At 33.5% G+C, this 16,261-nt stretch overlaps 1 protein-coding gene across 4 annotated transcripts in view; it reads right to left on the minus strand.

Annotated features, from left to right (window-relative positions):
- LOC118183954 (heparan sulfate glucosamine 3-O-sulfotransferase 1-like) overlaps nt 1-16,261 on the minus strand; it is a 522,588-nt gene that overhangs the window by 121,017 nt on the left and 385,310 nt on the right. For all 4 annotated transcript variants that reach the window (XM_085824266.1, XM_035353571.2, XM_085824267.1 and 1 more), the window contains one exon: nt 11,730-11,872. The gene's annotated coding sequence lies outside the window, so the exon portion shown is untranslated. The remainder of the gene's footprint in view (nt 1-11,729; nt 11,873-16,261) is intronic.

Consider the following 16,261-nt stretch of genomic DNA (forward strand, 5'->3'; position numbering starts at 1 on the left):
GCAGCGAAGCTGCTATTTGATAATAAAACAAACTTCAAATTAAAAATTAAGACTTCCACAGTCCCCTATTTTATAGAAGATAACGTTATTCAAATTTTGGTGGGTCTAGGTACCGTTGTTTCATCACAGTGCGAGAAACATACATACATTCATGCAGATTCTTCATTATTTAATTTCTTTAAATATAATACAGAGCGATAATATTTGGTGGCAACAATTTGAAAAGTGAAACAACGCTTATCGTGAATCGATGCAAAATGCCAAAACGAAATTAATAGTCCCTCTGGACAAATTGCCCCTTTAGAAAAAACTAATACGTTTTTCCTATAATGTTTTTCCTTCTTTTTAACGCCGTATATGTAACACTTAGCGATCTTATAATGGGAAGATTCACCACCAAACAAAAGATGAAACTGATCCTTTGAAAATTTTGTTTTGAAAATTTTGTTATTTTGACGGAACAAGTACACGGCAAATTACTTAATATTGGAAACGAATCTAAAGCTTTGGAAATGTACCAATTGGTTTACCATTTTTAATGAAACACAATGGCTTCCTTGAGGGAAATTTTAAGCAATGTCTTAATTCCCGATTTTTGTATTTTAACTAGCGTTTACGATCATCAGATTCAGTTACAGCAATTTTCTTACCTCTAGGGCCCTTTAAGATGATATGTGTATACAAATAAGCCACGGCACACACAACAGCTAGCGTAAAAGAATTTTTCACTAGCAGTTCAAGAGTTAAGACAAGAAAATCTAATAAGAGTTATGAAAATTTTCATTGATAGAGCACCTCATGTCGAAGCTAAAAAGAACAGCTATTTGTGGAATATTATTCTTTTACCACATAATGCAAATATATTTCCATTAATTTTTTTAATTTTGAAAAGAGCAAAAATAAATTATCTTAAACGGAAAAATATTATTCATTATTTTAGTTTCCAATATTAATAAATTTCGTCATTTGTTATTTTAATTAAACGGTAATTACGTGTCATGCATAGATGAATAATGAAATGAGATTTAAAGTCTAAAAAATCATTATTGAATAAACGAGGAACTCATGATGCTTTTCCCAGACGCATGCAAACAGTATCAGTGAAAATTTCATCACCCACCTGACGCATAGAGCACCACACGTAATCTGATGCCATTCGCTCAGCACAAAATAATTGCTACAGATACCGCAAGGAAATTAGGCATCCCTCCACAAAGCTGTATCATTCGTCAGAATTCTTTGCCATGATAGATGTTCTAAATGGTTTACCAATAACTGCTCTTGTTTTTGTTTTATTAGCAATTATTCATTGGAATTGTTGATGGCTTTATCTGTGTGTACACCATCGCTATTATTGCTATCTATGTAAACTAAACATCATTGTTTTCCATGGTTGATATTCCAGATGGCTTACCGATAACCATGTTCAGCGAATTTCCAAACAAAGTTTGCAATAAGTATCAAATTTTGATGTATTATTTATAACGATTCATAGAAGTAAACGAAAGCAATACAATTAATTCCCGTAGTTCGTGAAAATTATATGCGTACGTAGATACAGAAAAAGAAGCTTATGTTATACTGTATGGTTTCACATCAATAGATAAGAATATTGAACTTGTACGATTTTATACACTTGAAAATTAGTCTCCTTAGTAAAGAATGAACTAATTGTTGAAATTTCTAAACATTTGAATTATCTCGATTATCTCTGGTGCTGGATAAAATTACAAGGTTATATTCCGGATAATTCAACTTCTTTTAAAATTCTGTTTATTTTAATGCATTTGGCTATGAATATATACGTAAGGTTTATTTTAGCTAACATATTACTTTTACGTTAATTTATTTCTGTATCTCCTATTTTTTCTGTTGGTATTATGCAAATTTGTTAGAGTTCAAATAGCGAAAAAAATTGCAATTTAGATACACACTTTTCATCATAAACATCATAAATCAACATAAATTGACATTCTTTTTAACAAATCTCCTTTACCTTATATTTGCCAACAAAAACAAAACAAGTCCATTTCCTAATTGAATTTTCCTTTTAGGAAATGAAGGTTTAGACATTGAACAATGATTTTACTGCTGCAGGAATAATACGTGAAGACGAAAGTTTAAGCGTAGTGCATCATGTTGGATATACAGATATTTCTGATGAAAAAGAAAATCTGAGAGATTAAGTTGACGGTGTTAGAAAGAAATTTTGTATTCTATAGATACAATTTTTGATTCCTCTGAGTTCAAGGTAATAAATACACTAGCAGATTTACATTTATGCAGTTTTAAGATAGTTTTTCTCTTCAATAAAAAACAAAAACGAAAGAACCCCCCCCCCCAAAAAAAAGAGAGTGAGATTATATCTTTAACGAAAACTGCACGCATGTAACAAAAAGTATTTTCGAAGATTTCTTTTAACCTATTTATTTAGAAGCAACCTTTATTATACAGAAAGTTACGTATACAGGAATTGCAGCAAGAACTGGCTGAATATATAATTTAACAAAAAAGTAGCAAACGGTATAAAACTTTTTATATTAATCATGAAATAAACAGAAAATTAAATGTTATAACATACTTTTTAGTCCAAAGGGATTTGAATCCCGAAGGACTATTAGTTTCGTTTTGACATTTTGCGTCGGACGGATAAATGTCGGTTCACTTTTCAAACTGTTGCCATAAAATGTTAGAGTCCTGCATTATATTTGAAGAAATTAAATAATGAAAATCTGCGTAAATGTATGTATATTTCTCACATTGTCATAAATTAACGGTACATAGAGTCGTCGAATTTTGAATAACGTAATCCTCCAACGAATATGAGCATGTGGAAGACCAAATTTGAAATTTGAAATTTGTTTTATGATCGATTTCCTATTTTTTAAAACTTTGACGAATTTTTGATTAACAAACTCAAGGATTTCAAAGCGAGCAATGGCAACGTTGTGCAGAAAAAACATTTTTATCTCCAGCGCGTGAGTCTCTGTATCGGAAATTCTAAAGATATGCTCGTTTTAAAACTATTTTGCGATATTGCTGTTGCACTGGATCTTATGGTTTAAGTGCGAGGAACATGATATTTAATAAAGAAAGGTAACACACAAAATGTTAAAAAACGCCCCTTTGGACGTAATTTTAAATCTGAAACATTTCAGATTTTTTTTTTCTTCTAAGTATAACTAAAACATCTCGACAATGAAGTATGAAGAACACTAATTTATTAATAAAGTAACATACACAAAAGAAATAAAAGTGAGCGAGTTTTTAAGCTCGCGGTGCAAAGTTCAAGTCCTAACTACAGTTCATTGTGTCACATAAAACAACTAAAAAGGAAAAGGATATTTATATGCAATGAATCTCGCATCACGTGACCTACGATGCTCTGTTTGAAGAATCACTCACGCCATCTGTTACGATGCTAATTTTGGTTTTAAACTTTAGTCTAATTTTTTGATAATTCGACGCAGTTCGACGTAAGTAATAAATTGTTTATTTTATGATGTGTCCATTACGGAAATTTGTAAGAGAAATTGTGAGGATTCAAATATTTTGCACAATTTTAAAACTGTAGCTCAGAGTTCGGTTTGCTTTCTTATATTATGGCAAAGCACTCGAGGGCTATCTGGGTGATGAATGCCTTTGTGGAGGACTTTCTAAAGGAAACTTACTCGTATACATATTACATATGGGAAAAATCACGAAAACGCCCATGCAGTCAGCCCGTCAAACCTCGCACGGAACTGCCAGTTTTCTGCGATTTTCCCGCTCGGCCGCTGGTGAAATGGATTAGAGTAGTAATTATTAAAATAGTATTAGTGATTCTATTTTAGTGATTATATTCTATACTGCAATATACCCAGAAATCTGACTTTTACTTATTTAGAGCAACTGAATTATTGATTACCACTGCCTTGAACCAAAGATTTGAATTATCTAAGTTAGTTTTATAATTGAATAATCAATACATTGGATGTGTTTATAGCAGCATTCCTTCTATTTTTGTTAATAACACCCTTCTATGACTACCCTTCTATAATTCTTCTACCCTTCTATATTTCTTCTAAGTGTTTTTTATGCTTATTTTTAATGCAAATTTTAGAAAGCAAAGATTTTTCTGTTATTCTGAATTTAAATTCTTCATAACCTGCTCGCGACCGAATAATACCAATTATAACCAATAATGAAATAATTTCTATAAAATGCACCGCAACATTAATCACGAGACACCAACTAGGTATATTAACATATTTTTCTTTTGCGCATTTTTAGTCAGTACTAATCATATTAAATTTCTTAGATCATTTATATTTCCTTAGCACGCCGTTAATTAATAATGCCATATTTGCAAACTTATTGCTCTGTTTATTATCATAAATCTCATGGAATAAAGCCCATTTACTAATTATATTCTGAAATACAATTCATTCCTTTCAGAACACAATTATTCTTAAATACGGAATCTTTTACCTAAAGTAGTTTAATTGCTTTATTATTATTGGAAGAAAATCTTAAATGTTCTAGCTTAATACACGCTTCTATATTTACATAGTACACTCATGTCCATAAATTAAGGATAACTCGGAGTCACGCGGAAATCGATCTCTAAAATAAATATATCACCTGTAAAATCACTAGACACATCTTCAAGAATCATATGCAAATTTCAGGAAGTAACCAGATGACACCGATGGTACGTCACAATGTAAGAGAGTAATATATAAGGAATACAGGCAAAGAAGTAAAATTGTTCGCAGGCGCTTTATAAGCATTTTAGTGCAATAACCGAATAGTTATGACACAAAGGAAGCATTTGGATGATTTTTTACGTGGTAGAATTAGCGGCCGTCTGAAATGTGGGCGTACCCAACTGGAAGTATCAGACGAACTTGGAATTGCCCAGAGTGTCATCTCCAGGCTTTGGCAACGATTCCAAGATGATGGTAATGTGAGTAGACGTTACAGCACAGGTCGCCCCAGAGTTACAATGCCGAATGAGGACCGGTATTTGGCAGTTACTGCCAAAAGAAACAGGCGGAGCACAGCCTCAGACCTGTCTCGTCAGCTCTCTTCATCCACTGGTACGACAATTTCAAGGCAGACCGTGTACAGACGCTTAGGGCAGATTGGTCTATATTATCGTAGACCTATCAGATGCGTTTCACTTACTGCAACTCACTGTCGCCTGCGGTTAGCCTGGAGTAGAGAGCATGCATTGTGGGCACAGCAACAGTGGGCTTGTGTGATGTTTTCCGACGAGTCCAGGTTTACCTTGCAGTCTGATTCTCGCGGGACTTTCATATGGAAAGCTCCAGGTACCCGTTACCACCAAGAAAACATCATTGAACGACGCCGTTACAGTGGTGCAGGAGTGCTCGTTTGGGGTGGAATTATTCTGGGTTCCAGAACTGACCTGCATGTTCAAATTGGAACCATGACAAGCCAAATCTATCGGGACGTCATTCTGGAACAGCATGTACGTTTGTTTCGGGGCGCCATGGGCGCACAATTTGTGTTTATGGATGACAACGCCCGTCCTCACCGTGCAAACATCGTAAGCGAATGCCTTCAGTCGGAGGATATCTCCCGTATGCACTGGCCAGCATTCTCACCGGACTTGAATCCGATAGAGCATATGTGGGACATTCTTGGCCGACGAGTTGCAGCCCGTCAGCCTCCTTCTACATGTGTACCGAAACTTCGGAGAGCATTGCTTTTTGAGTGGTGTAATATCCCCCAAGATCAGATCGATAATTTGATACTCAGCATGCCTAGGCGTTGTACGGACTGTACTGCATCGTCTGGGAGACATACAATGTAGTAACAATCATACCAACCATGTAATATAGGTTTTTTTTTTGTGTAATTTGCTCCAGGGAGAAAAAATCGCTAATTTTTTTAATGATATCAAACATATAGCATCTTTTTTTGCTCTTTACCTTTTGTTTAATAAATAAGCTTTACAAATAAGTGGAAATTTGTTTTGCTTCTAACTCTTCCTTTGCCTGATTTTGCATTATCCATAATTTATGGACATGAGCGTATTTCTAATACTTAATTCTCCGATGTCTGCAAATAGCAGACACGGAATGCATTTTGAACAACGAAAGACATCGAATTGTGTATATTTACTATCACAGTAAAAGGCAAATACGAAAGTGAATTTAAATAAACTGAAAGTAGAATATTCTATGTATTATAATAAATTCGTACATTTGATTTGTTATGACGAAAAGTTGAAATATCAAAATGTTGAATGATGTTATATGTTAAGATACTTTTAAATACGGTATTTGAAAATTGTCTTACAAAAACAAATGCAATAAAGTTAGAGACATAAATCTTGAGCTCTTTGGAAAAGTATATATATAAGCAAAAGGAGCGATTTTTAAATAGATAAATATCAAAATACAATTTAAATCAACTTCAATTGTATAATCATAATATCATTTGTAACATTTCTGATATCGATAATGAGTATGAGTTCACTTTGAATAAATTAAGAAAACAAAAGAGATTATTCATTCATTTAATATTTTTCGTTCGATATATTCGATTTTTTTGTTTAATTTGATTGCCTTTAATGAACATATGAACATTTTGGAGACGTTAATCAACTAGCTAAATAACTCTTCAAATATTTTATCACATAAATAGGAATATAAAGTATATGCACCCTAATGTACCAATTTATGTACTAAAAAGTGCGCCATTTTACGTTAACTTTTTTGTTGTTGTTGCTGCTAATGCTCACTTGTCTGACCTATAATCGTCCAAGCCAATGAAATTCCTCGTGGCAAGAAGCGCAAGAAGTTTACGCCTGCCGTTGGCAACAGCCTTGAGCACTTTACAGGTGCCGGTGCAATTTAGCTCAGTTTTGCCCCCAAATTTGCTGAAAAGCACCCCAGGGGGATGGGTCCGAAGGTCCCCACCCTTCTTCCCCTACCGCCAACCTCTTGAAAGGACTTTCGGCTTGCCGCATATTTAGAGGGCCCTCATGCGGCACAGACACTATACATTTACAAACACCCATGCCTGCTCCGGGGTTCGAACCCAGGCCCTTCGGCACGGCAGTCAGCGGCGCTAACCACTATACGAGTTGAGCGATAAATTCATTTTGAACATTCATTTAAATCTTTTGTATAAAAATTGTACTATCGAAATAACGTAACACACCATTTCTCGTACATGTACGACAGTTTGAGAAACTTTAAAATCAACGATTCTCTAAACATTTTTTTTTTTTAATTTTAAGAGAACTTGAGAAAAATTCGACAAAACCATTTCTATAAAACAGCTCTCCCTGCCTCGTTGTTTTAGGGACGATTTTTTAAGGATTTTCAATGGTCTGCCAGCACGAAATCTAGTTACCCTTAACAGCAAACTACTAAATCACCATGAGAAGAGTAACCTGAGATAATTGAACCCGAGATAAATAATAATCAGTCGATGATCTGATTCCCTTCGTTGCTAGTAGACATACTATTCCAGAGAAAAATTTAATTAAACAATGCATCTTAACATTGCGCCGTTTAAATAGATCCTGGTGGTAGAACCATGTCTCTAACTAAGAAATATCTGTTTTAGTTTAATGAATTTAAAGTTATAAATAAGCGGAAATAAAAGTTAAGCGATATCTTCTAGTGCAACTAAAAATTTGATGCATTTCTTATATACACGCCATGTGTAAGAAAAGCTCTGGTTAGCATGTTCCTCCTTATTGCGTTATAGGTTAAAGGACCACCTAATCTGGAATAAAGAAAACTTACGCAACAGCAAAATCTTATTTACATTTATTACAGTACAAAGTCCGTAACCCGGACTCGACGGGACTTAGGCGATTCCGGATTAGGGATTTTTCCGGATTATAGATCAATTTAAAATATGGTAAGATTGCATGCAGAAATGATACAATTAAAAATATGAAATCGTAATTTATGCAATGAAAATTAATTATGATCTAAAGGGTATCAAAATTTACAAAAAAAAAAATGCTTAATATTTATTTGTTTACTTTATTAAACATTTCTTTCAATGTAAGTTGTTTAAGATGCTTCCCCAATAAAATTCAAAAAGTTCCTTTTTCTTGTGTCCTATGTAGTGGATTTTCCAATGCCATACTTCTCGCATAATTTTGAAACGGATAGGCCTTTATCCCTTTTTTGCAGTAAATCCACTTTTTGTTTAATGGACATCAAAACATGCTTTCGCTTTGTAGATTCTTTGGCAGCTCCAGAATTGGAAACTCTTTTTGACATAATCGAAAGTTCAAGCTTAATTTTTATAAAATTGTTCTAACAGTCTGCAAAATATAATAAGCCGGATCCAATTAGAAGATTAAGGAACAGCGCAATCTGCAACATTAACTAAAATGCCTTAGATAATTTTAGCCTATCTTCTACCGTTTGTTATACATTAAACGCGCATGCGTAAACGCATATGCGCATAAAGTTGTAGTTTTGAGGTCAGGATTATAGATCATTCCGGATTATGGACGTCCGGATTACAGACTTGGTACTGTATTTATTTTATACAATCCATGATCTTGAACCACGTAAATTGGACAAACTAATTTAAGAGAAATAGTGAAATGTTCAGAAGTACATTTTGCATTTTGTTAAACTGTATCCGAAAAATTAGAATTTGAAAAACAGGTAAAATTTAAATTTCTATGTTTGTGTTCATTCTCTAGAAATATTAAATACAATTTTCTTTAGCGAATCTTCTGACGTTGGCTTAAGGCGACTCCTTTTTCAATAAAATTAACATCTATATAACTAGTCGCCCAGGCGGTAAAGTGGTTACTGATTCTGATTGTCATACTGAAGAAGGCAAGGATATAATTTGTCGATCTCATTCATAGGAGCCAAAAACGGCCTACCTATTACGAGCATCCATAATAAAGAGACCACCGCTTTCGGCCTTAGTAGTGGCCAACACCTGTAAACGGCTAAAGCCCACCATTGAGGGGGAAAAAGGTCTATACAAAACTGAATTTTAACTGATTTTAAATTTTAAACTCCCGCTTTTCTTTTCCATAACTGGAACTTGTCCCGCAAGTCAAGAAAAGTCAAAATTCGTAGAAGCCAGAACTGACAAAAGCATTCAGCCTGTATGACACTAGTCATTCAGCTCAAAATCAAAGCACCTCAAACGTCACATTTTTTACACACTATTACGGCATAATTCATTTTACTTCCTTATACGAAGTAAAAAGGAAGTATTGAAATCGCGAAAAGTTTCAGGTATCATATTTCAACGAAAATATTCAATTTGACCACTATCGAATGCAATTTAACAATGTTTTTGCGTGACGTCTGTACTCAAGGATAAAATAAAAGACTCTTTTCCCCCCAAAAAATTATAAAACTGATTTAAAATGAATTCTGAAGAGAATTTTTCGTGGCGTCTGTACGTACGTACGTATGTATCTCGCATAACTCAAAGCCTCAGAACGTTGAAATTTTGTTTATAGGATTGCTATAACATGCAGATGTGCACCTCGTTCTTTGGTTGCAATTGGCCGCACAAACGTATAAAATATAAATATGTATCCATTCTGTTACCAGAATATATCCACTCAGAACATATCCAGTTTGACCACTATCGAATGCAATTTAACGATGTATTTGCGTGATATCTGTACGTAAGGAGAGAATAAAAGACTCTTTTCCTCCAAAAAATTTACAACACTGCTTTAAAATGAATTTTGAAGAGAATTTTTCCTGGCGTCTGTACGAACGTATGTACTTACGTACGTACGTATCTCGCATAACTCAAAAACGAGTAGCTTCAGAACGTTGAAATTTTGTATATAGGACTGCTATAACATGTAGATGTGCGCCTCGTATTTTGGTTGCAATCGGCCTCACCAAACGCATATAAATATATTTAAATATATATCCATTCTGTTACCCGGCTCAGGAATCTCAGTTTCTTTACTCTTATATGTTTGTAAATTGTACATTTGTTTCTTTAAAAATGATTGAATTATATTGTTTTTATCTTCCGGTTAAGGATTTTATGCCTTTAGTAAATCTGCATGCAATATTTTTAGAGTTATCAACAATTTAAAAGTTCTTTAAGTGCAGCTAAGCCTAATTTTTTTTTACTTTAGCAGCCATATTTGGTTACATTTGAAACTTAGTTAAATAGTGAATTAATTCTTTCTGCAGCTTCAGTGTCTTCTTGCCGAATGGGTTCAAAGGGAAACTTTTAGTTTTGTGCACTGAAATATCTGCTTTCTTGCATGCTAGCCGAATTGCTTTTTCTCTGCAGACACTGTAATTTTAATTGTAAAAATTGTTTTTTAATTGTTTTAAGTGTATTTGGTGTTTTATGTTTTTCTATATCTTCCAATTTTAATGAAAATATTTTGAGTTTTTATGTATTTTTGCCGTGCCGCGAAGTGAACTGAATTCATCGAATGAAAAATATATCTCTAATGAAATTCGAGGTAATAAGTTTACATAAAGTGCATCAAAAATGCGTATAATTTAATACTCCGTGCAAGGAAATCATGTGGTGTAGACATCAGCTTTTTAAAACTAATCTTTTTAACAGCTCTGTTTTGCTAACGGCATTTGTTTCTCTATGGCTGTACAGCATTTTGGTGATTCAGACAACATTTCAAACATTTTTACTATTATTATACAGAAATAAGACTAAATAACGATTGTATGACAACCTCGAAGTATTCCATGACTAACATTGCATTTATTAAATTAAATCTCCAAATGCATGAAAAAATAAAAAACGCATTCATTTTATTAGGTCTTTGCATAAAAAAGTAAAATGTTGAGTACCGAATTTCAGTTACTGTGTTAAGAAAAGGAAATTGTCGATAGGAAACAGAATTATTCACAGGAAACGGAAATGATTGGAAATAATTCCTTTTCCGTCATTCACTTTAATTTGAAGATTCGGGTAACAAGTCAGGCCGTGAAGAGTTAAGTTACATAAATTAACTCAACAACGGAATAAAATTATATCATCCTAAACAACTGAAAGGGATGATGTTCTCAAATAACTCCTCAATCTACATATTCATAATAAATTCCTAGATTGAAAGCAGCAATATGTAATTAAAATGTTAATTATAGATTAAGCCGTATAACAAATTTATAGGTATAAATGAAAATGGCTAAAATCTTACACACGCCTAAAGGGCAAATTTATTTTAACGGTAGAAGCATCTTTAGTGGAGTCTTCCCATAATTTCTGAAGCTTTATGTTACTTTCCTATTAAGTAATCATCCAACAGCTTTGGCAATTGTTATTATGCAACAATACTGTACTGGCCTAAGTTGGTAACCGAAAACCTATATGTCACCAAATGACTTACAGCTCATCATCAAAGCCATTGGTGAAAACCTATAGGTCACCAATGGCTTTGACGGTGATTGGTGGCCAATGGGTGTGACGGTCAGTGACTTTGCCCTGCTGGAGTCAATGCTAGCTATCCTCTGGTTTCACTTAATTTTAACACTACAGCACTGCCATAACCGTGACCTTATAGGGCTGATAGCCAATAGCCATAATTCACCAGTGGTGCCTGTATGTTTTGGTTTAGTTTCATTTTAAAGGATTATCTTGATATTTATTTAAAAGCTGAAAGAGAACGAATTTAATTTTAAAAAACAAACAAATTTAAACACAAATAGAATAGTGTCTGATATAATAAACCTCAATATATGTGTAAATACGTAAATGAGATGATGAAAACTTACCTGCTCGGTTAGCTCACTTGAGTTGTTAGTTGCGAATTTCCGGCAAATTATTTTGCGTAAGCGTGGAATTCAAAAAGATTATGTGTTTCATTCAAGATGATTCCATCACTTTTGAATTCTTAAGCATCAGTTTACTTGAAGTTCTGCAAAGAAAGATATTATCATATATGTGAAACTAGTAAGTAAAACCTACTTCTGATGCTAAGAATGTTAATCCACATAATGAGAAAACCAGCTTGATTAATACAGTTTGCAAGAAGATTTGATTTCATTTTAAGATCATGTTATGATTAATAATCCTGGAATGACCAAAATATTGGGTCAAGTTAAAATGCCACTAAAATATTTTACTTCCTTGTACAAAGTAAAGAAGTATTGTAATCGCGAAAGATTTCCGGTATCCTATTTCAACGCAAATATCCATTGTGATCGCTCTTAAATCCATTTGAACGATGTTTTTGCGTGACATCTGTACGTACGGATAGAATAAAGGACTCTTTTTTTTTTATACAAAACGGATTGTAAAATGGATTCAAAATGGATTCAGAAGAGATTTTTTCGCGATGCACGTACGTACGTACATATATATCTCCCATAATTCAAGAACGAGCCTCAGAACGTTAAAAGTTTGTATATGGAACTGGAATAACACGTAGCTCCCTTTTTGTTTGCAATCGGCTACATGAAATATAAGTATATCCACTCTGTTACCCGGCCTGGTGAGTACAGTTTTTTTTTTATTCTTATTAAAAAATCTATGCTCACCTATACTATACTCACTCTATATACCTTTTTTGCTTTAAAAGGGATTGAATTGTGTTGTTCTTAAGTTCCGGTTACAGTTTTATACCTTTAGTTCATCTGCATACAATAGTTGTAGAATTATCAACAATTTAAACTTAAATTTAAGTGATACTACGCTTAACGAGGATGCCATTTGTTTACATATGAAACTCTTGGTAAAATGGCGAATTAAATCAGTTTGTGCACGAATGTAATTTCCCCGAGTGAGGCCAAAAGTAAACCTTAAATTTTGTGCACTGAAAAATCTGTCTTCCTGCCCGCTGGCCGAATTGCTTGTTTATACGAATAAACACTACTTCAAATTATAAAAATTGTTAGTCCAAAGGGGCTTTGTCGCTGAAGGACTATTGTTTCCGTCTTGCGATTTTGCGTTGAATCACTATAAATGTCCGTTTCACTTTTCAAACTAATGTTAGAGTCTTGCACTATATTTGAATAAATTAAATAATGAAACATCTGCATCAATGTACGTCTATTTCTCGCATTGTGATAAAACAACGGTACCTAGAGCCATCGAATTTTGAATGACGTAATCATCTTACGAATATGGGCATGTGAAAGACCCAATTTGAAATTTGGAATTTGTTTTATAATCGATTTCATATTTTGCAAAACGTGAAAGAATTTTTGAGTAACAAACTCAAACGATAAAAACAAACGATTTAAAAGCGAGCAATGGCAACACTCTACGGCGGAGGAAAAAAAAAATTATCTCCAGCGGGCGTGGAACTGTGTATCGGAAATTCTAAAGGATATGCTCATTTTAAAATTATTTTGCGATACTGCTACTAAACTGAATTTTATGGTTTAAGTGCAAAGCATATGATATTTAATAAATAAAGATAACACACAAAACGTTAAAAAAACGCCCCTTTGGACGTAATTTAAAATCTGAAACCTTTCAGATTTCTTTAAAATTGTTTTAACAATTTTATTAACAATTGTATTTGGTGTTTTAAGTTTTTTATGTGCTTGACAATTTTTAATGAAGATGCTCTGAGTTTTTATACAGTTTTGCATTCCCACGAAGTGAGAACTGAATTAATTGAATGAGAAATATACATCTACAGAAATTTAAGTAAATAAAATTTAAAAAAAAAAGGTTAAATGAATTGCAATAAAAATGTGTACAGTTTAATAGGCCATACATGGAAGTGATGCAGTGTGCACATTTGATATTTTAAGGTAGTATTGCAGAGATCATTTCATATAATGATGCCGCAACATAAAACTGCCTGCGGATAAGTTGGTAGCATTCTTCAGCGATCACTTTGTCTAAAAATGATTAAATTGGAAAGGGCGAACGCTACTTTTCTCCAGTACTGAATTTTCCGAAGACTTTAAAGACCTAAAATCTCCTGATTGTCAATAAAAAAAAAAGATAATTTATTGTAGTATGTTACAGTTCATATCTCTGAGATCTACATGTTCATCGTATTTTTAATTCTTTAAACTGAATTAATAAATAGTGTTTACTTCAAACCTCTAATATTACACGACAGATAATATATATTAAATAAAATACATTTCATGATATCACTATGTTCCGATCTGATGGAAAGTTCATATTTAATTTCACAACTTATTTCAATAGTGAATCAGATATACAGAGGCTGTTCGTACACTTTTTAGACGTTTGGTAAGCGGTAATAAAAAATCGTTTGCTGCAAAGGAAGTAATTGCATTTGTACTATGTTTAAGTCTAAATTATCTTCTGTGGCTTGAAAGTTTTGTTTTTGTTCAAAATGACGAATTTAACAAAGCAGTGGTTCGAAGGCTACATTTGCGCTCTTTCCGAAGAGAAGTATGCACACTCCGTTATCCAAAAACGATGTGAGATGTCATGGTTTTGTGATATCTAAAGCGTCGATAGGTAATATCATCAGCAAGAAAGGGAAAAAAACGTCAAATTGGAGCCTCAAGTGGGACAAAAATTCCAAACAAGTATCCAAGGAAAAAACGGACATCTTCGACTATTGCAAAGGTACGTTGTTTAATGTTAAAAGAAAATCCCCCTAGTCAAAGGACAGTTGCAAAATCATTAAAATGCTCGGTGTACACTGTAAACAAAATGATTAACGTTGATTTAAATCTTAAGAAAGCGAAAAAACGCAATGTGCATCGTCTTCTTCCAAAGCATATTGCTCAACGCAGGACACGCTGCAGAATTCTATATGAGAAACACTTGGACAAAGAAAAATGGAAAACAGTTGTCACAATAGATGAAGCATGGGTGTATTTAAATGATTGTAACAAAAAAAAAAAAAAAAAAAAAAAAAAGAGTCATTTATTATCATAAAAAGGGAGAAAAAAATTTAAGTACATGGTTCAAGAATCGAAAGAAAGTTTTTCTAAGGGATTCATGATTGTTGCTGGTTTTTCTTATACTGGCAAGTTAAAAATAAAGAGAGTGCAAAAAATGTCAAGATTAACTCCAAATACTATCAGGAACATATTTAATCGCCAATTTGTCTGAATGAAATACCATCGCTTTGCCCACAGTGCCATCCATCTGTGAGACTCCATCAGGACAAAGCTAGCAGTCACACATCAAAATCCACTGTAAATTTCCTAAAAGAAATGGCACAAAAAACGGTATCCAGGCCATACCCTTCACTGATATCCCTACTAAATCTCCCGATGTGTCACCTATGGATGTTTGTGCTTTCGGACCTTTTAAAAACTGCATTATCCAAACGTTGTCCCAAAACCCTAACAGGACTCTGGAAATCTGTTCGGGAGGAATGGGATAGAATATCTCTTTTGCCACTTCAAAAGGCATTATTATCCTGGAAATTGCGGTGTCGAAAGATAGTTCAGAATAAAGGATGTCAAATAGAAGATTTAAAACACAAGAATTTCATGTAATTTAAGGTTTGTGAATACAATATCGTCTAAAAATGTGTGAACAGCCTCTGTATAGATAGATGCAAAAGAGATTGCTACAGGTTAATTAGATTTTCTAAAAAAAAATACGAAACAAAATTTGTAGGTTAAATAATTTATATAGAAAGTTTTGTGCACAAAGTACACAAAATTTTTCATTGACTTTAACGAGTTTTATCAGCACTTACATTCGACACTCCTTTTTTCTTAAATGCACTTTTATTAACGTAGTTTCCACTATTGGAAACAGCGCTATTTATCTATTTCTGATAAGCCCTTCCTCTGCTTCATCACTTCGCGCTTGATAATTTTCACACCTCCCAAATGCTTCTTCGGAGATACTATTTTGATTTTTTGAAACGCAAACAATGTCATAGAGAGATAAAGTGGAAAAATGGGAAGGGTGTTCGATCGCAGTGATTGCATTATCGGACTAGGCACTCTTTAACAAATAATGCTGTGTGCAAGGCGCATTGTCATGAAGAAAAAATTCATTCCTTTTTCAAGTACTCGCATTAGCACTTGCCGTAAAGGATTTCTTAAGTGTCTCAAGGTCGCCCCTTAATAAGGTACACTGCGAAAAAAAAAGGGGGGGGGACAGTTTCCGTTCTACTGGGCCTATTGACGAAATTCAATTTGCTATTTTCATATTTCGAAAGCGCGACTTAGGATATGTATTAGATTTATATATAGCATTGTTCTAATACAGGTATTTTGACACAAAATTGGATTTTTTCTGAAATGACATGCCAATTGCTTTCCATATTTCGATTTTACGATTCAAATTATGCCAAAATGCCAAGTTTTTGTAAAAATCGCACGAGTAGTTTTTAAAAAATTAG

Source organism: Stegodyphus dumicola, chromosome 9 (genome assembly GCF_044657685.1).
Source record: "Stegodyphus dumicola isolate Sdum_Otavi_A_Nest chromosome 9, ASM4465768v1".
Classification (NCBI taxonomy): domain Eukaryota; kingdom Metazoa; phylum Arthropoda; class Arachnida; order Araneae; family Eresidae; genus Stegodyphus; species Stegodyphus dumicola.